At 37.5% G+C, this 21487-nt stretch overlaps 1 long non-coding RNA gene across 2 annotated transcripts in view; it reads left to right on the top strand.

The window, feature by feature from the left end:
• The window catches only part of LOC101693406, a 43678-nt gene that overhangs the window by 843 nt on the left and 21348 nt on the right, over positions 1-21487 (top strand). Inside the window, exons 1-3 of one of the 2 annotated variants that reach the window (XR_001180975.2) lie at positions 1806-1849; positions 2767-2851; positions 6515-6607. This is a non-coding gene — a long non-coding RNA (uncharacterized LOC101693406). Of the gene's footprint in view, positions 1-1805; positions 1850-2766; positions 2852-6514; positions 6608-21487 lie in introns of those variants that run through there. The other variant, XR_198524.3, reaches the window with a different exon arrangement.

Here is a 21487-nt window from a genome sequence, read left to right on the forward strand (position 1 = left end):
GTGACTTTTCATCTTGCGTGACTGAAAATCTATACCCGTTGAACATCTACTCCCCATTTCCTCCTCCCTCCAGACCCTGGCAACCAGTATTCTACTTTGTGTTTCTATGAGCTTGATTACTTCAGAGACCTCGTATAATTATAATAATATAGTATTTGTCTTTTTGTGATTGCTTATTTTACTTGGCATAATGTCCTTGAAGATATGTTGTAGCATATGAGATTTCCTTCTTAAACTGGATAAAATTCTGTTGCATGTATATGCCATATTTTTTTTTTAAGATTTTATTTATTTATTTGACAGAGAGAGAGTGAGAGCAGGAACATAAGCAGGGAAAGTGGGAGTGGGAGAAGGAGAAGCAGGCCTCCACTGAGCAAGGAGCCCGATGTGTGGCTCCATCCCAGGACCCTGGGATCACGACCTGGGTCGAAGGCACATGCTCAATGACTGAGCCATCCAGGCGCCCCCATATGCCACATTTTTAATCTATTCATTCATAGATGGACATTTGGGGTGCTTCTGCACCTTGATTCTTGTGAATAACACTCTGATGAACATGGCTGTATAAATAGCTCTTTGAGATCTCATTTTTAGTTCTTTTGCATATATGCCCAGAAGTGGGACTGCTGGATCATATGGTAATTTTATTTCAAATTTAAATTAATTTAATTGAGAAATCATGGTGGCTACACCGTTTTGCATTCCCACCAACAATGTGCAAGAATTCCAGTTTTCCCCTATGCTTACCAACATTTATTGTCTGGTTTTTGTTTTTTTGTTGTTTTGTTTTGTTTTTTTTTTTTTTGGTAATGGTCACCCTGACAGGTGTGAGGTGATATCTCAGTGTAGTTTAGATTTGCATTTCCTGATAGTTAATAACATTGAGCATTTTTTCATATACACTTTGGCCATTTGTACATCTTCTTTGGAGAAATATTTAATTCTTTAGCCCATTAAATGTTATAAAATTTTGATTCCAGTATAAATTAGTTTACATTAGTGTCAGGTGTACAATATAGTGATTCCAAATAATGTACATTACTCACTGCTCATCACGATAAGTGTACCCTTCATCCCCTTCACCTCTTTCAGTCACCCTCCATACCAACCCACCCACCTCCCCTCTGGTAACCATCAGTTTCTTCTCTCTACTGAAGACTCTGTGTTTTTGGTTTGTCTCTTTTTTTCTTTGTTCATTTGTTTTGTTTCTTAAATTCCACATATGAGTGAAATCAGATGGTATTTGTCTTTCTCTGACTGACTTATTTTGCTTGGCATAATACTCTGTATCTCCATCCGTGTCATTGTAAATGGCAAGATTTCATTCTCTTTTATGGATGTGTAATATTCCACTGTATATCTATATCTCATTCCTTCTTCATCCATTCATCCTTCTCTGGGCACGTGGGTGGCTTCCCTAACTTGGCTATCATAAATAATGCTGCAGTAAACAAAGGGGTACAAATATCTTTTCCAAATTAGGGTTTTTGTATTCTTTGGATAAATACCCAGTAGTGGAGATATTGAATCAAATAGGAATTCTGTTCTTAATTTTTTGAGGAAACTCATATTCTTTCTCACAGTGGCTGTGCCAGTTTGCATTCCCACCAACAGTGCAAGAGGGGTCCTTTTTCTCCACATCCTTACTAACAGTTGTTGTTTCTTGTGTTTTTGTTTTTCTTTTGAGAGGGAGAGTGACCACGTGCAAGCAGGGGAGGAGGAGGAGCAGAGGGAGAGGGAGAATCTTAATTTAAGCATGAAGCCCAACACAGAACTTGATTTCATGACCTTGAGATCATGAGCTGAACTGAAATCAAGAATTGGACACTTAGCCAACTGAGCCACTCAGGTGCCCCTCTTTCTTCTGTTTTTGATTTTGGAAATTCTGACAGGTGTGACATGATATCTCATTGTGGTTTTAATTTACATTTCCCTGATGATCAGTGATGTTGAGAATCTTTTCATGTTTCTTTTGGCTTCTCTGCCCATTTAAAAATTGACTTATTATTTTTTTGCCATCAAGTTGTAGGAGTTCCTTATATATTTTTCAGACTAGCCCCTTATTAGGTATATGGTTTGCAATATTTTTTCTCCCATTCCATGGTTTGCCTTTCCATTCTCTTTGCTGTGCAGAAGCTTTTTAGTATGATGTAGCCCTACTTGTTTATTTTTGTTTTTGTTGCCTATGTCTTTGGTGTCATAGCCCTCAAGTCATTGCCAAGACCATGTCATAAAGATTTTCACCTATGTTTTCTTCTAGGAGTTTTATAGTTTTCAGTTTTACATAAGTCTAATCCATTTTTTTAAAAAGTCTAATCCATTTTAAGTTGATTTTTATGTATAGTATAAGTATTTTATGTATAGTATTTTTATGTGTAGTATAATAAAATTGGACTTTTTAAGTATAAGAGTCCAAGTTTATTCTTCTGTGTGGGGATATCTGGTTTTCCAAACACCATTTGTTGAAGGGACCATCCTTTCTCAGTTGTGTATTTTTGGCATTCTCGTGGCAGATCAAGTGATTGTTTGGCATGGATTTATTTGGTGACACTCTATTCTGTTACTTGACCTCTGCTTTGAAGTCTGTTTCTTCAGAAAGAGGTAACTGACTATAAGAATAGATAGGAGCACTGAACTCAAAGTTGAATGTAAGCTCTCTCAAAGATCAAGTTTGAAAGAGCATATAGTATGTGAAATATTTGTAAGTATGCATAATGAGTTTTCTGGATAAGCAACTATGCTAATTGTCATTTCATTTGTCTCTAGACATCTTCCTACTACTCTACTGCTAAAGAATTAAATTTAATGAAGTGCTACAGGTGAAATTCTTACCACTATTGTTAACAAATTGGTAAGCTGCTTCTGCTTTCGTTTATGAAAAAAATTGTGGCAACTAATAATAACACCAGTAATTAATACGCACCAGACCCTCTTCTAAGCACTTTACATATTCGCTTAATCCTTATAGAATGCCATGAAATAGTTGGTATTATTATCCACATCATACAGTTGAGGAAACAGTTGAGAGAATTTGCCCAAGCGGAAGAAACACAGAGCTGAGCGAGGCTGCCAGGCCATCTTGGCTCTGAATTCTGTGCTCCACACTAGAGGACAGCAACCTTTGTCAAGGGCCATTTAGTAAACATAATGGGCTTTTTGGGCCATATAGTCTCTGTGTCCACTACTCAATTCTGCCATTGTAACATGTGAGCTTCCGTAGACAATGCACAAATGAATGGGTGTGTGTCAATGCAATGTCATTTTCAGAGAGTGAAATTTGAATTTCATATAATATTCATGTATCATGAAATGTTAGTCTTCATTTTATTTTTTTTCAAAAAATACTCTTAAAGTATGTACATACATTCTTAACTCCCTCTTATATAAAAACAGGAAATGGGCCAAATTTGGCCCTTGGGTAGTAGTTTGACAACCACTGCTGAAAACCCCTCTAGGAGTCTGGCTCTGACTAGGAGAATAGCACCTTAGCAAACGATTTGCTGCTTTTAAGATAGAGCTATGGGTAGCAGTGGCTGAGTCGCACTGAGGAGTGGCTGAGTTGCACTGGGATAGGGTGCGATGTATAAAGTGGCTTCTTCAGAGTCTTCCCTGGAGTTCAGTAAAAGGACCAAAAGGAACACTGAAACCCCAACTTGTCAGGCTCACTCTGTGCAGTAGTAGCTAGTGGGCCTGTTCAAGGACATAAATGGATGCAAAACCAGCTTTTAAATGTTTATCCATGTAACATGAGTTCCTTTATTCATAGGCTGAGAATGTCAAATCCCCCCCAAAATCAGGAAAAAATTACTCAATAGGAACTCCACAAAAATAGAAGTGAATAAAGGAAATTTACTTTTATGGCTTTGACACTCAGTCCAAAGGAAGGTGGAGAGAGAAATAAGCAACTTTTTGAAGTTCTTGACAAATCTTGTACTAGATACTTCCTTCTGGTATTGCACTTAGGGAACATCACCTTCAGGAGGAGATGCAATTACCACATTTTATAGACAGGGAAATTGAGGCATAAGTACCTTTCCCAAGGTTACATACCATGTATCTGACCTCTGATCTACCTAACTCAAAATCATGGGCATTGAAAGATACAAAAAATAACAAAGATATTAAACCAAACACACAATTTTTTCCCTCATTGTACTGCTTCCTGAGGAATTAAGACAGAGGAGGAAATGTGGGGAAAGAATTTTTAGAGGTAGAAAACCCCTCCAGGGCGCCTGGCTGCCTCAGTGGGTTAAAGCCTCTGCTTTTGGCTCAGGTCATGATCCCAGGGTCCTGGGATGGAGCCCCACATCGGGCTCTCTGCTCAGCAGGGAGCCTGCTTCCTCCTCTCTCTCTCTGCCTGCCTCTCTGCCTACTTGTGGTCTCTGTCTGTCAAATAAATAAATAAAATCTTAAAAAAAGAAAGAAAGAAAGAAAGAAAGAAAGAGAGAGAGAGAGAGAAAGAAAAGAAAACCCCTCCAAAGGATCTAAGTGTCAGCCTTGGGCACGACTGCCGAAATCATCAGAGTGATGCTAGCTTATTTCCTTCGTTTCTAAATATAACCTGGAGAAATCAAGTCTGTTCTTTGTGTCTACTTTGCTTTTGAATTTGATAAAAACTTCAGTGGAATAAGAACTCATCCTTATACCTTTAAATCACAGAGTCCTAGATATAGACATCGCAACCCCAAGCTATTTAGAGAAACTCAGCAACAGAACACCCAAGCTCTATAGTTAGAAGAGGGTTCCTGGGGGTCTGGGTGGCTCAGTCAGTTGAGCTCCCAACTTGATTTCGATTCAGGTTATGATCTCGGGAGCCCTGAGTTGGGCTCCATGCTGCACAGGGAGTCTGCTTGGGATTCTCTCTCTCCCTCTGCCCCACTCCCTGCTCATGCTCTCTCTCTCTCTAAAAATACATAAATACATTTTTTTTTTTTAAAAGAGGGGTTTCTAACTGCTATGGGTTGTGTGGGGAACTAGAATACTGTTATTTGTCTCAATTTCCTAAGTGCATATACTACTAAGAAATGTACTAAGAGCAAAAGACTGTGGGAATTAGAGCCATACCAAAATGGTTGAGGGGAGCGGCAGAGCATGGGTTAGGGAGAGAGCTATGTGAGGTTAATAGATAGGATGTAGTCATCTTGGCAAGTTACTGCAATCACAGATACCTTTGCCATCATCTTCTCCGGTCATCCTGTTTCATGAAAAAGATGAAGGGGCAGGGGAAGTTGGGAAAAGGTTAACGACTGGCCCAAGATCTTGAAGGCCCAACCTTAGCCTGATGTAACTATTTTACTCTTTCCAATTAAATTGTGGCATTATCTGAAAATGCTTCTCAGAGAGGATCTCGTTCTTTTGTGGCATACCCTCCCCAATGCATCTTTATGCTATTTTTTTTTTAAAGATTTTATTTATTTATTTGATAGGCAGAGATCACAAGTAGGCAGAAAGGCAGGCAGAGAGAGAGAGGAGGAAGCAGGCTCCCTGCGGAGCAGAGAGCCCGATGTGGGGCTCCATCCCAGGACTCTGGGATCATGACCTGAGTTGAAGGCAGAGGCTTTAACCCACTGAGCCACCCAGGCGCCCTACTTTATGCTATTTTTAAGACAAAAGGTCGTGTGGACTCTCACACTAGAAAAAATTTAGTATAAAGTACTGTGTAGGTTACAGTTGTGGAATGAATATGTCACAGGGATGAAAGGCACAGCCTAGGGAATGGAGTCAAAGGTACTTTAACAGGGTCCTGTGGTGGCCAAAGGGAGCTACACTTGTGGGGAGACGGTATAGTGTATAGGGGTGTCCAGTCGCCGTGCTGTATTCCTGAAACTAATGTAATGTGGTGTGTCAGTTATACTTTAATAAGAAATTGGAGTACTCCATAGAACATCGAGAGGGTACTTCTTTGCCCCAATAAGGGGTGAAAAAACCACTCTAGCTCTGTCACATTGTTTTCCCATTTCCTGCAGCTGGATTAAGCCCGCATCTAATGTATCAGGAAGAAATGAGCAATAACATTTGCCGGATTAAGGTCTCAATTTTCTTTTAACTCTAATCTGGGTGTGTTGCCTCATGATTTAAAGACCTCTGCCTCAGACAGGACTCAGATCTCAAACAATGTGGAAATGGTTATTTGATAACGACATAGGAAGCCAATAAATACTATCTCCATTTTCTTAAGATGATTGGGAAAAATTAGCATCTTCACTTGGGAATGAAAGACACCCTTTTCCTCTAGCTGCAGAGAATTAGAGCTCAATTAGTCATGTAACTATGTAATCCTTTTCAAGGGCTAGTAATGGGTGTAGTGAGGTTTCCACCATTGATGTTTCAGTGATTGCGTGACAAGTGTTGAATGTGTTCCTGGCCCACTCTCGGTGGTAACGAATCGTGAACCATACCTGTGCTGTAGGTTGTCTTTTTGGTGATTTCCCCCTCCCCACCTCCCCAGCACAGAAGCTTTATAGTTTGTTGTGGTCCTGCTTGTTTATTTTTTATTGTGTTTTTTCTGTTTTAGGTGTCATATCCAAAAATTCGTTACCAAGACTCATGCCAGGAGCCTTATTCCAGTGTTTTCTTCTAAGAGTTTCATGGTCTCAGGTCTTCACATGTAAGTCTTTAATCCATTTTGAATTAATTTTTGTGAGTGGTGTAAGATTCATTCTGTTACATGTAAATATCCAATTATCTCAGCACCATGTATTGAAGAAACTATCTTTTCTCCTTTGGATATTCTTGGCTCCCTTGGAAAATATTACTTGACGAGTATATACCTTGGTTTGTTTTTATGTTCTGTTGGTTGATTTGTCTGTTTTATACCCTCAATATACTGTTTTAATGATTAAAGCTTCATAGTATAGCTTGAAATCAGAAAGCGTGTTGCCTCCTGCTTTGCTCTTTATCAGAATTTCTTTGGCTATTCAGGGACTTTTGTGGTTCTCTATAAATTTTAGGAGAGTTTTTTCTACTTAGGAGTGTGGAGTATTTTTTCTACTTATCTATAAAACATGCCATTGGAATCTTGTTAGGGATTGCATTGAATCTATACATGGATTTTGATAATACCAACATTTTATCAGCATTAGTTCTTCCAATCCATGAACATGGGATTCTTTCCTGTTTATCTGTGTCTTCTTCAATTTCTTTCATCAATTTTTGTCTTCAGAATAGGTATCTTTCACCTCTGTGGTTATATTTATCCTGAGTGTTTTATTGTTTTTGATAATATTGCAAATGGCATAGATTAATTTCTTTTTTAGAAAATCTGTTGTTAGTGTACAGAGATGCTACTGATTTTTGTATGTTAATTTTGCACCATGCAACTTTACTGACTTCATTGATTAGATCTAACAGTTTTTTGGTTGCGTCTTCAGAATTTTATGTATTTTTTTTTTATGTCATCTGCAAATAGACAATTTTACTTCTCTTTCCAATTCTAAATACAATTCCATTGTATTTCTTTTTCTTGCCTGATTGCTCTAGCTAGGACTTCCAGTATTATGTTAATTCAATAGGAATATGGAGTGGCACCCTTGTCTTTTGCCTGTATGCATTTTTTAACCACAATTTTTAAAAATGAGCATATGACCTAATTCTTGCAGTAAGATTGAAAGGGAAGTTATGTGGGGGGCATCCGGAAAATGTTGTCTTGCTTTTAAGAAAGTGATGTAAGTAGAAATGGTTGTCTGTAACCCTTACATCTACATTATTGTTATTCTAAAGATAAATACACCAACAGACTCTCAGGGCACATAAGGAGACCAGTGAGTTACTGCATCTATAAAGCTGTCACACTTCTGAATCATTATTAAATGTTACTTGCGACATAGAAACACCCTCCATAAAAAATAGGATATTTCTAAAGCATAGTTTTGTTTTTTAGGTTTTGGTAAGTTATCTTAACTATGTATCTGTTTAAAAAAAACAAACTACATTACACCTAGGAATTAATCTATAAATTAGGATTACTGATTTTAAAAATATAGAGAAGACTTTCATTTTATAAAATCAGGTTTATTGAGGTATAGTTTACAATCAGTATAACCCCACTTTTTAAATATGTAGTTTTGATTTTGACAAATGTATACTTCTTTATGGATTAGTCTTTATGTGTATTTACCACATAAAAAAAATTATGAGGACATTGTCCTGATTTCAGTTTTTACTTGAGAAGAAAATTTTTCTCTAAATGGAGTACAACTCTTTATATTTGTGGCTCCAAGTTAACTCTAAAGGAGTTGTGAAGCAGTTCGCAGAGATGAGTCCACCTTAGATCAGGATCTTCAGTGTCCAAAAGTGCAACCTTATGTAGTCACATTATTTTGCCTGTTATTTTTATTTGCAATAACCTGGGACTTCCCTGGTTTTTGAGCTGAAAATTCTCAGTTCTGAGAAACTCTCCAGTCCTCGATAGTTTATCATTCTAGGAGGATTTCTCGACCTTGGAACTATGGACATGGTGGGTCAGATAATTTGTTGTTTGGGGGACTGTCCTGTTTTATAGGATGTTTGCAGCATCCCTGGCCTCTACCCAATACATAAAATGAACACTCCCCACCTTCTAGTCGTCAAGATAAAAAATGTCTCCAGAGCTTGCCAGATGTATGGGTGGGGTCTGTGGCAAAATCACCCTAGATAAGAACCACTGACCCAGATGCAAATGCCCTCACAGCCCACGCATTTGAAATTCAAAATCTTATCCTTTGTTGCTGTTGTAAAGCAAAAACAAGTTGATTCTGCTTTAAAAAGACTTAAAAAGCCTGAGAGATTGCTTCAGATTCTTTTTCTTTTAGGAGATTCGCCACCACCACCACCTCCAAGACCCCCAGCCCAAACGCAGACTTTTTTTTTTTTTTTTTAAACATTGCAAGTGACTGGACCTAAGCGATTATTTTAGGTGTTTCTCTCCTGTAGGTTCTGGGAAGCTGCCAGTGTGGGTTGTGTCCATCTAACTCTCAGGACTCAAAGGTCTTTTGTTGGTTTCTTTGTTATTTCTAATTCATCCGTGCTTGCCTAATCAAACATATAATCATATTTGTACACATACTTATAGGATTCAATGTTCATGTGTTTTAGTGGGATGGTATTTTGTACACTTTTTGCCTTTCTCAATTAACAATTGAAACAATAACAATTAACAACAAAAAAAGGCTTTTTGCCTTTCTAAATTAACTATACTACTTTGAAAGAAAATCAATAGACGAGTACAGCTTCAATTTATACTTTAAGGGGCTGCCTGGATGGCTCAATGAAGTGTCTGCCGTAGGCTCAGGTTCTCCTCCTGGCATCAAGCCCCACATTGGGTTCCTAGCCCAGAGGGGAGCCTGCTTCTCCCTCTCCCTTGCCTACTGCTCCCCCTGCTTGTGTTTGCTTGTGCTTTCTCTCTCTCTGTCAAATAAATAAAAAAATATTTTTAAAAAGCAAAAATAAAATAACTGTGTAATATTCCATGGTGTGGATATTCTATATTTTATGTACCATTCCTTTATTACCTTTTTTTGTCTTAACATGTGATGGAGTGATAAACATCTGTGTATATATATCCTTACCTTCTAATGCTCTTCTGTCTACAGGAGAGATTCCCAGAAGTGGGTTGCTGAATTGAAGGCTATTTCAAATTTTAAGAGATTTGCCAGACAGGTTTCCAGAAAAGCTATAGTGGTTCACATGTCTACTCACACTGTTGGGAAAAGAAACCACCAAACCAAAAACCTGTTTTCATAGGTTCCTTATAGAAATCTGCTATTGTTCTGTTTACTTTTTGCGAACTGATGAGAGTAAATTGATGTTTTGTTGATAGTTTACTTTGTATTTCCCTAATAGAGTTGAAACATCAGTTATTTTGTTTTGTTAAGATTATTTGTTTATTTATTTATTTGACAGAGAGAGACAGTGAGAGAGGAAAGCACAGGCAGGGAAAGTGGGAGAGGGAGAAGGGGGCTTCCTGCTGAGAAGGGAGTCCTGTGCGAGGCTCAATTCCAGAATGTGGGATCATGACCTGAGCCCAAGGCAGATGCTTAACGATTGAGCCAGCCAGGTACCCCTTAATGTTTGTAGGCTGTTTCCATTTGCTGCTTTGTGAAAATTTCAACTTCTACCCTTTGACATTTTTCCCATTGGAAATTTTTTTACAAGTTGTAAGAATTTGCGTATGTCTCTGTCTGTATGTATATTTATATCTGTATCTACAGAAAGAAACATAACCTATTACTGTATCAGTTTTAACTTTAATTTTTCATAATAATAATATTGCCTGTCCTGCCCCTGTTTTACTTAATTTATATTTTTCTGCTATCTTTCTGCCCCTCCTTTTATTTTTAGTCTCTCTTTACCCATTTTCTAGGATTTTTTTTTCTTATCAACAGCCTGGAGTAAAGTTTTGTTTCAACTGAGTCTGGCTATCTTTCCTGATAGTATATGTAGGAGAATTAAGTCTTGACCAATATCTTGATATCCCTTCCATAATTCTTTTTTTTTAAATTTTTTATTTTTTTTATAAACATATATTTTTATCCCCATATCCCCTCCGTAATTCTTTATGATTTATTTTTACTTGGTGTTTACTGTTTCTTTTTCTCTTATTAATTTGTAAATGCCACTCTACTTTTTAATTTTTACCACTTAAAATTAGACATCTAGTTCTTTTCTATTATTTAAAACATGATAACCACTCTTCTCCTACCAGAATGCTCATTTCCCCACTGTTATCCTCAATATGATGAGATCTTTTTGTCATCCTTGCTCTGCAACCAGCCTCCAGGGAGTTCAATGCAGAACTCAATCCCAGAACCCTGGAATGATAACCTGAGCTGAAGACAGACACTTAACCGACTGAGCCATCCCAGCGCCGTGTTTTCATTTTTTTTTTTTTTTAGCTGAGTAGTATACATACATATACACACACACACATACATATATATGTATATGTTTGTCTATCTATCTATCTATCTATCTTTATCTGTTCATCAATCAGTGGACACTTGGGCTGCTTCCATATCGTGGCTATTGTAAATAACGCTGCAATAAACATAGGGGTGCAAATACCGTTCCAAATTTTTGTTTTGGTATTCTTTGAGTAAATACCCAGCGAACTGATGAGAGTAAATTGGTCCAGTAGCATTACTGGACCATGTGGTACTTCTATTTTTAACTTTTTGAGAAACCTCCATACTGTTTTCCAGAGTGGCTGTACCAGTTTGCATTCCCAACAACAGTGTAAGAGTGTTCCCCTTCTCTACAACCTCACCAACACCTTTTATTTCTTTTCTTTTCCCCTTGTGTGTGTGTGTGTGTGTTTAGATTTTATTTATTTATTTGATAGGCAGAGATCACAAGTAGGCAGAGAGGCAGGCAGAGAGAGAAGAGAGGAGGAAGCAGGCTCCCTACTGAGCGGAGAGCCCGATGTGGGGCTTGATCCCAGGACCCTGGGATCATGACCTGAGCCGAAGGCAGAGGCTTTAACCCACTGAGCCACCCAGGTGCCCCTTCCCTTGTGTTTTGATTTGAGCCATTCTGACAGGTGTGAGGTGATATCTCACTGTAATTTTGATTTGCATTTCCATGATGGTGAATGATGGTTAGTATCTTTTCATGGGTCTGTTGACCATCTGTATGCCTTCTAAGAGAAATGTCTGTTCATGTCTTCTGTTCATTTTTTAATTAATTTATTTTTTGGGTGTTGAGTTTTTTTTAAGTTCTCTATATATTTTGGATACTAACCCTTTATCAGATGTGTCATTTGAAAATATCTTCTCCTATTCAGTAGGTTGACTTTTAGTTTTGTTGATTTCTTTTCTGTGCAGAAGTTTTTATCATGCTCCTAATCTTAGGGGAAAAGCTTTCCACTTTTCACCATTGAATTTGATGTTCACTGTGGGTTTTTTATATATAGACTTTTTATGTTGAGGTATGTTCCCCCTAAACCTACTTTGTTGAGGGCTTTTATCATAAATGGATGTTGTCCTTTATCAAATTCTTTTGTACGTCTTTGAAATGATCATATGGTTCTTATCCTTTCTTTTATTAATGTGGTGCATCACATTGATTGATTTGTGAATATTGAACTACCCTTGTAACCTGGGAGTAAATCCCACTTGATCATGGCAAATCACTCTTTAATGTATTGTTGGGTTTGGTTATGCTAATATTTTGTTGAGGAGTTTTAGGTCTATTTCATCAGAGATATTGGCCTGTAGTTCTTCTGTTTTTGTAGTGTCTTTATGTAATTTTAGTATTAGGGTAATACTGGCTTCATAAAATTAATTTGTAAGCTTTCCATCCACCTCTATTTATTGGAATAGTTTGAGAAGAATAAGCGTTAACTCTCCTTTAAATGTTTCATAGAATTTTTCTGTGAAACCAAGGGCTTTTGTTCTTTGGGAGTTTTTTGGATTACTAATTCACTTTCATTGCTGATAATTAATCTGTTCAAATTTTCTATTTGTTCCTGACTCAGTTTTGGGAGGTTATATGTTTCTAGGAGTTTATCTATTATTTCTCGGTTGTCTAGTTTTTGGAACATAATTTTTCATAATATTCTTTTATAATCCTTTGTATTTCTGTGATGTCAGTTGTTAATTCTCCTTCATTTCTGATTTTGTTTACCTGAGCCATTCTCTGTCTCTCTCTCTTTCTCTTTTGATGAATTTGGGGAAAAGTTTATCAATTTTGTTGCTCTTTTCAAAGAATTAGCACCTGGTTTCACGGTCTTATTGTTTTTTCATTTTCTATTTTGTTTATTGCTGCTCTAATGTTTTAAATTTTTTCCTTCCTTCTACTGGTTAGGGTTTTGTTTGTTCTTTTTCTAGCTCTTTTAGGTGTCAGGTTAGGTTTTGTTTGTTATTGGTTTTTATTTTATTTTATTTTTTTTTTTAAGGTTAGGATGTTTATTTTAGATTTTTCTGATTTCTTGAGGTTGAAACCTGTATTGTTATAAACTTCCTTCTTAGAACAACTTTTTTTCATCCTAAAGATTTTGGACCATTGTGGTTTCATTTATATTTGTTTCCATTTATTTTTGCTTTCTTTGATTTCTTGGAGTACCTATTCACTGTTTAGTAGCATATGCTATTTACCCTGCATGCATTTATGGCCTTTCCAGATTTTGTCTTGTGGTTGACTTAGTTTCGTAGTGTCGTGGTCAGAAGCAATTATGGTATGATGTCAGTCTTTCTGAATTTGTTGAGACTTGTTTTGTGGCCTAGCACACGATCTATTCTGGAGAATGTTCCATGTGCACTTGAAAAGAATGTGTATTTTACTGTTTTAGGATGGAACGTTCTGACGATATCTGTTAGAACCATCTGGTCTAACGTGTCATTCAAAGTCACCATTTCTTTATTAGTTTTTTGTTTGGACGATTTGTTTATTGAGTAGGTGGGGTATTAATGTTCCCTACTATGATTGTGTTCTATTGACTACTTATTTAAGGTTTGTTATTTTTTTTTTTAAAGATTTTATTTATTTATTTGACAGAGAGATCACAAGTAGGCAGAGAGGCAGGCAGAGAGAGAGAGAGAGGAGGAAGCAGGCTCCCTGCTGAGCAGAGAGCCCGAAGCGGGACTCGATCCCAGGACCTTGAGATCATGACCCGAGCCGAAGGCAGCGGCTTAACCCACTGAGCCACCCAGGCGCCCTAAGGTTTGTTATTAACTGCTTAATGTATTTGGGTGCTCCCATGTTGAGTGCATAAATATTTGTAATTGTTATATCTTCTTGTTGGATTTTTTTCTCCTTATGATTGTATAGTATCCTTCTTTGTCTCTTGGTATAGTCTTTGTTTAAAGGCCATTTTGTCCTGTATCAGTAAGACTACTCCAGCTTTTCACTTCCATTTGCCTGATAAATCCTTTTCCATCCCTTGTTTTCAGTGTTCATGTGTCTTTAGATTTGAAATGAGTCTCTTATAGGCAGCATATTGATGGGTCTGGCTTTTTTTTTTTTATCCATTCTGTCACTCTTTGTATTTTTTTTAAAGAAGATTTTATTCATTCATTCATTCATTCATTCATACAGAGAACCTAAGTCAGAGGAGGATCACAGGAAGAGATAGAATTCTAAGTAGACTCAGCACTGAGCATGGGCCCAACCCAGGGCTCAATTCTATGACCCTGGGATCATGACCTGAGCTGAACTGACTGAGCCACCCAGGTGCCCAATCCAACCCACATTCAGCAGGAGCTTTCGCAAGTGGTTCCATCATCCCCTCCCACAACAGACCTGTGCAAACCTTGCTAACACCCCAACCCCTGTTCCCATACTTTCCTGCAGACCCAGCCTTCTCCAGCTCACTGTCTTTGGGACTCATCCAAAGTGGGCATCTCAAGCATGGCAGGTGGAAGCAGCCCCAACAAGTGTCAGCGCCACTCCAAAGTGACTCCTGCCCTGGGGACAGGGAAAGATAACCACACCCACCTGCTGAAGGTGGGTTGGATTGGGCTGTCTCCAGAAGGGTGTGGGGCCTGGGTGCATTGTTAATAAGCTAGGTAGAGAGTGTTAAGGCTGCACTATTTCCTGCAGGTATCCCTGTGTCTATGTGGGTTAGGGGGGTGGGGGTGGTGCCCACCAGCTTTTTTTTCTTGGAGTAGTCTCCTAAAGATCTCTGCCCCTTTAGCACATGCTCTGAGATTAGAAAACAAATTTCCTTCCTGTATAACCCAGACAATTTTCAAATTGCTCCTATACTGTGTGTTAGCAGAACTATTTCTTGTGTGGTCTCTTTATGGGAGGGGACTCCATTTTCTGTCTTCCTCCCTGCTCTCCCAGAGCCAGACCAGCTGATGTTAAAGTTCCAGACGTTAAGCCCCATTAGTTGTAGGAATTTGTGAAGTCAAGACCCTCTTTCAAAGCCAAATGTTGCAGGGATTCATCTTCTGGGTATTGGTCCCCCATGCCTGGGGTGCCCAATATGGGCTCTGCTCCTCTCCCTTGTCTGATTGTCCTGTCTCTCCCTCCCATGGATGGTCTTGTAGGTTACCCTGGTTCCCAACAGTGTCCCTCAGTGTTCCCAACAGTGTACCCTCTTTGATATGGCCTCTCCTTTACAGTTAGCAGTGGAGAGTCTGTTCTGCCAGTCCTTGGGTCATTTTCTGGGTTATTTATACTGATGTGGATGTTATCTAAGAGTATCTGTGGCACAAGGTAAGTGTATGGTCCTCCTACTCCTCCATCTTCCCTCTGTTTTGTCTTCTGATGTTGGTTCAGTCTCATTAGGCAACTTTTTCTTCTTTCTGAATGCTTATAAAGTTTTTTACCTTTTCCTTGGAGTTTAGGAATCTCTAGAATGTACCTCTGGCTGTATGTGTATATGCATGTGTGTGTGCATGTGTGTGTGTGTTTGTGTGTATTCATCAGTCCTTCTGGGAAATTTAGATCTTAAGCACTGGGAAAAGTTCTTCTCTTATTTCTTTAATTATAACCTGTTTCATCTGATTTTTCTCTTATTTCTGGGACATTTGTTTGCATAATAGATTTCTTAGATTTATCCTCTAATTCTCTAATTCTTTCCCTCTTCCCTCTTTTTTTTTTCTTTTTCCTTTTTCGCTCTTGAATCTCTTTGGTGGTTTATCTTTATTTATTTTCTTGCTATGTAGTTTGAAAGGTTTCTTACTTGACTTTGCAAGCCACTATTTGGCTTGTCTCCCTTAATGTGCATAGCTTTTAGTACAGATGCCCAGGAACACCAGGATGTGCTCCTCTTGCTAACAGTCAGCTTCTGGGCTTTTAATCGCCCAAGTTAAAAAGGCTGAAGAAAGTTGTTTTATTTTATTTATTTATTTATTTATTTTTAAAAGATTTTATTTATTTATTTAACAGACAGAGATTACAAGTAGACATAGAAGTAGGCAGAGAGAGAGGAAGGGAAGCAGGCCCCCTGCTGAGCAGAGAGCCTGATGTGGGACTCGATCACAGGACCTTGAGATCATGACCTGAGCCGAAGGCAGCGGCTTAACCCACTGAGCCACCCAGGCGCCCCAGAAAGTTGTTTTATATGGAAAAAAATCCAACAGATTACCAAGAATGCGTAATATCATTAACCAAAAAGTTATGGGGCACCTGTGTGGCTCAGTCGGTGGGCGTCTGCCTTCGGCTTAGGTCATGATCCCAGGGTTCTGGGATGGACCCCCACATCGGGCTCCGGGCTCACAAGGAGCCTGATTTCCCCTCTCCCACTCCCCCTGCTTGTGTTACTTCTCTCTCTGTCAAATAAATAAATAAAATCTTAAAAAAAAAAAAAACCCACCCCCCCAAAAGTTATTTAAGAAAGGGAAAATTTAGAAAAATTCATGGATGAACTATGATTATATTAGGGCTAATGACTTCATCTCATACAAGAACACAACTAATTTTCTAGATCAGATTTCTAAAAGTTCAGTTTTTCTTTGTGAAAAGTTGAAAATTTTAATTTTGAAAAAGGTAGAAATCTGCAGAACACAAGGAAAAGTATATAAATAGGAAAAAATTAATTGTAAGAAAAGGGTGAGGATCATTGATTTATTTGAAGAAAAATCAGGTCTTTAAACCTGAAATTAAAAATGACAGTAAACTGAACGGAAGCAAGCTTATCTTTTAAAGAAGTGATTTAGTGTTGTGCAGCACAAGGAATAGAAACATGATTTCACCAACTTGTATTTTCTCCTGTCCTATGTTTGTTTTTCATTTTTTTAGTTTAACTAAAACATGTTTTGTTTTTGTTTTTATTTGTTTCTCTTTTAAATTCCAAAAAACCTAGTATCTTTATAGAGCTAATGCTACTTTTCACTGATGCGTCCATGCTATACTGCTAATATCCACAAGGTGTCATTGTAACGCCATATTTATTTTGGAACCTGCCTTTTATTTTCACCCTTCGTAATTTTTCTACTTGTAGTAAGCCAGACTTCTTAGAGGGAGTCCCCCTGGAGGCCGCTAGAGGGAGACAGCCAAGGCTCGCATTAGGACTTCTGGGCATCAGGGAGGGCTGAACAATGAAATTGCTGATGGGCAATGTCACCCAGAACTGAAAAATTGCAAGGAATGCTTTTCTCTTCTCTCCTGACCTTTTACCTTCCTTTTAATGGCCCAGTAGGAAGTCAGCAGGCAAGAAATCTGGGAAATATAGTTTGTGGAATCTCAGCACAGAGCAGAGTAGAAAAGAGAGGTAGTATAAGTAAACACCATGAATATGTCAACAGCATATCAGTAGAAGGGGATGGTGGTTCGAGTTAAAACATTTTTGGTCCTTGTATTATTCAGTAGGATAGTGAAAACATTGATGATCTTTAAACTTTTAAAAAAGTTATATATGCGGGGCACCTGGGTGGCCCAGTGGGTTAAAGCCTCTGCCTTTGGCTCAGGCCATGGTCTCAGGCTCCTGGGATCCAGCCCCAAATCAGGCTGTCTGCTCAGCAGGGAGCCTTCTTCCTCCTCTCTCTCTGCCTGCCTCTCTGCCGACTTGTGATCTCTGTCAAATAAATAAATAAATAAATCTTTTTAAAAAAGCTATATATGCATGTTGCTATCTCTAGGGTTCTTATTATAAGGCTATAATAGACTATGGCTTTCAAAGCAGGAAAAAGGGAAATATGGAATGGAGATAGTCCATCACTCCAGGAGAAGACAAGAAAGGGGAGAAAGAATTATTGTAAAACAACACAATTAAAAAGAACAAAATAAAACATTTGAAATAAATGCAAATATATCAGTAATCACAATCTATTTAAATGGGCTGATAAATGTAATAAATAATATACATAATTGCAATAATATATGCAAGTGTATATGTCCCTTGAAAATATTTTCAAGTTATATAAGGTAAAAACTCATAGAATTATAAAAGAAACAAGACAAATCCACCATCATATTTGAAAAGTTTAACACATTTATTTCAGTATTTGATGGATCAAGTGGACAAAACATGATTAAGGAAATAGAAGACTTAAAAGAACAAAATAAAACAAAAACAGAATTGGGGCGCCTGGGTGGCTCGGTGGGTTAAGCCACTGCCTTTGGCTCAGGTCATCATCTCAGGGTGCTGGGATCAAGCCCCACATTGGGCTCTCTGCTCAGCAGGGAGCCTGCTTCTCCCTCTCCCATTGTCTGCCTTTCTGCCTACTTGTGGTCTCTGTCTGTCAAATAAATAAATAAAATGTTAAAAAAAAAAACACAAAACAGAACAGAATCAACAAGCTTAATTTAATGGACATATACAGAACATTGTTGTCAACCACAGGAGAATTCTTTTTAAGCACACGTTGAAATTTTATAAAGGTGAAAAATAGGTTCTTCCATAAATCAAGTTTCAGCAAATATTTAAGACCTGGTGTGGAGACCACATTCTCTGACCACTATAATTGAATTACACATAGATGTAGATATACATATTTACTTGTAATTCAATTTAGAACATATTCTAAATATGTTTAGATGCTAAAAGCATTTGAAACCAACTTTTTGCTCATAGGAGAGATTATAAGAGAAGTTAGAAAATACTTAACACTGTAAAATAAAAACATTACATCTGAAAATTTGTAGGATACAGGTAAGGCATAAAAAAGTTGAATCAATAGTAAAAAATTATCCCTCTCATAAATACTGTGGGTTTTATTGGCAAGTTCTGCAAACACATCAGGAACAGAAAATTCCCATCTTAAAACCACTTACAAAAGGGAAACATTCTCTACCTCTTTTGATGAGGCTGGTATAATTTTGAAGATAAAACTAGATAAAGATAATATGAGAAAGGAAAATTTGACCAATTTTGTGCATGACATCAGTATAATAATCCTAAATAAAATATTGGTAAATCAAAGGTATAGAGGAAACAATGCAATTTGATCAAGTTAGAATATTTCAGGAGTGCAATATAATTCATGTAAGTCACCATAGTAGTATAGTAGATTAAAGGTGAAAAATTTCATAGTCACTATAATTTAATTTGTGATACAGGCTCTAACATTAAATATAGAAGGTCATTCCTTAGCCTATAAAGGATACCTAAATGAAGTGAAATACACACAACAGATAAAAAGATGTACTTATTTTATATACTTTAGAAAACATTTCTGTCTAAAATTAGGAATAGGAAAAAATTCCTGCTGCTACCATTTTTATTTAGCATTGCATTAAAGACATTAGCCAGAGCAACAAGACCAGAAAGAGAAATATGCATGTAAGAATTAGAGAGAGTCACAGATTCCTTGATCGTTTATGTAGAAACTCAAAAGAATTTAAAGGTAATAGAGCTTAGCCTGGTTCCCAGATATAAGACCAACATAATATATTGGGTAAATATGTATATCTACATCTATGTGTATATTGCTATTTATATTGGCATTAAATCGAATATTAAAAAATAAAAATGATTACCACGAACAACAATATCAACAAAATAACACACCTAGAAAAACATATAACAAATGAAGTGGAAGACCATTTTGTGGAGAATTAGAAAACATTATAAAAAGATATTAAAGCAAGACCTAAATATAAATGTAGAGGAGAGTCATACAGTGTTCAAGAATAGGGACATTCCAAAATTAGTATAATAATATAAAAACATTAAATATAAAATAAATATAATGTGTATAATATATATATATATACTCAAGATTGGGAGGGAGAGAGAGAGGGGTGAGGAGGGGCAGAAGAGAGGGAGAGACGGCTCCATCCCACGAACCTGAGATCATGACGTGAGCCAAACTCAAGAGTCAGAAGCTGAATCGACTGAGCCACCAAAAGTTAAATATATTTTTTAATGTGAGGTATTTTTCCTCATAAATAATAATATTGTATATGAGAGAAAAATCTGCTTATATGACATATTCTGTCAGCATGATTAGCTGCCTAAAAACACATTGAATTCTCAGCTGAACTGTGATTGTACCTTGCCACAGTTGTTCTCAGAAGTTATGTATCTGTTGCATGGAGAGATAGACAAAAATCCCTCCAACCTTTGTGGACTGAAGTTGCACAGCAGACAATTTTTTTTTTTTTTAAAGATTTATTTAGTTGAGAGAGAGAGAACGTGCAGGAGCAGGCAGGGCAGAGGGGGAGAGAGAGAGAATCTCAAGCAGACTCGGCACTGAGTGCACAGCCTGACACGGGGCTCAGTCTCACAACCCTGAGATCATGACCCCAGCCAACATTGAGAGTTGGACACTGAACCAACTGTGCCACCCTCAACAAATATTTACAACAGGTAAAAGTATCTGATACACTTGCATTTTACTTCTTGTGCTTTGATTTTCTGAAGTGGTTTAGATAAATAATATCATGATGTTTTTGCTCCCAAATATGTCATATGACATCTCTAAGTGATAAGAACCTTTTCTACGTAAACACAATATCCTATGTTAAAATTAACATTTCCTATTAATGTTAATTAACAACTCACACCATTAACATTAACAGTTTCCTAATAATTATGAATAATTATAATACCCAGTCTGTATTCCAGTTAGCTTAATTATTCCTTGTGCATTGCATTTCCCCTTTATTTTCTTAATTCTGTTGGTCACAAAACCTAACACTGCTCTCTTGTCCTCTCTCCAGGTATAAAGAAAGGCCTTTCCTAACCCTCAAAATTGACTTGCTGCCTAGTTGTTTAACTTCCCTTACCTTCATCAGTGATTTCAACTAACCTGCTCTTACCTTGAAGTAGGGAAAAAATAATTTCTACTTCAAAGTACTTTCTTCATACTTCATACTGTCTTCCTTTTTGGCCTATAGAAGATGCTCAAGTATTAGGTACATTTAAATTACTGACACTAATGTGAGCTGTGTAGTTTGTTGTAAATCAGGTGATTATATGTCGATCATTTCTTATATTTCTTAGTATCGCCTAGAGTATGTGGTTCAAATACTTCTTAATTGATTAATACTGCTGAAATATAAATTCTGATTTTTAGGGTACTCAGCATACTTAGTCAAATGTGAAGCTGTTTTAGAAAAATCTTCACAGGTTTTCAGATCCAGTTTTTTTTTTTTTAATTTTTTTAGAATTTATCTATTTGAGAGAGAGAGAAAGATCACAAGTAGGCAGAGAGACAGGCAGAGAGAGAAGAGGAAGCAGGCTCCCTGCTGAGCAGAGAGCCCGATGCAGGGCTCTATCCCAGGACCCTGAGATCATGACCTGAGCCGAAGGCAGAGGCTTTAACCCACTGAGCCACCCAGGCGCCCCAGATCCAGTTTTTTGTACTCATTCCCTCACTTCTCCCATTTCTCCATCCTGTTTCAGTATTGGTGTTAAACCTCTTCCCAGAATGAAATGACTTAAAGTATGCTATGTGATCTTTTGCTTAATTAAAAACACTGGAATAGATCTGGGAAAATAAGCCAGTTTCTAAGCAGGTATTTGGAAAGTCTACCTTGGGATCTCTGGTTGACTGGTCACCCTGGAGGCAGGATACTTCTTACTGTAGCTGTCTTTTAGAAGCTAATGTTTTTATGTTAATCATACACATTACTTTCTCTTCCTGCAGGCTATCTGGTGAGTTTTTGCTTTTATATATTT

This window comes from Mustela putorius, unplaced genomic scaffold (assembly GCF_011764305.1).
Source record: "Mustela putorius furo isolate JIRA1106 unplaced genomic scaffold, ASM1176430v1.1 tig00003845_pilon_pilon_pilon, whole genome shotgun sequence".
Classification (NCBI taxonomy): domain Eukaryota; kingdom Metazoa; phylum Chordata; class Mammalia; order Carnivora; family Mustelidae; genus Mustela; species Mustela putorius.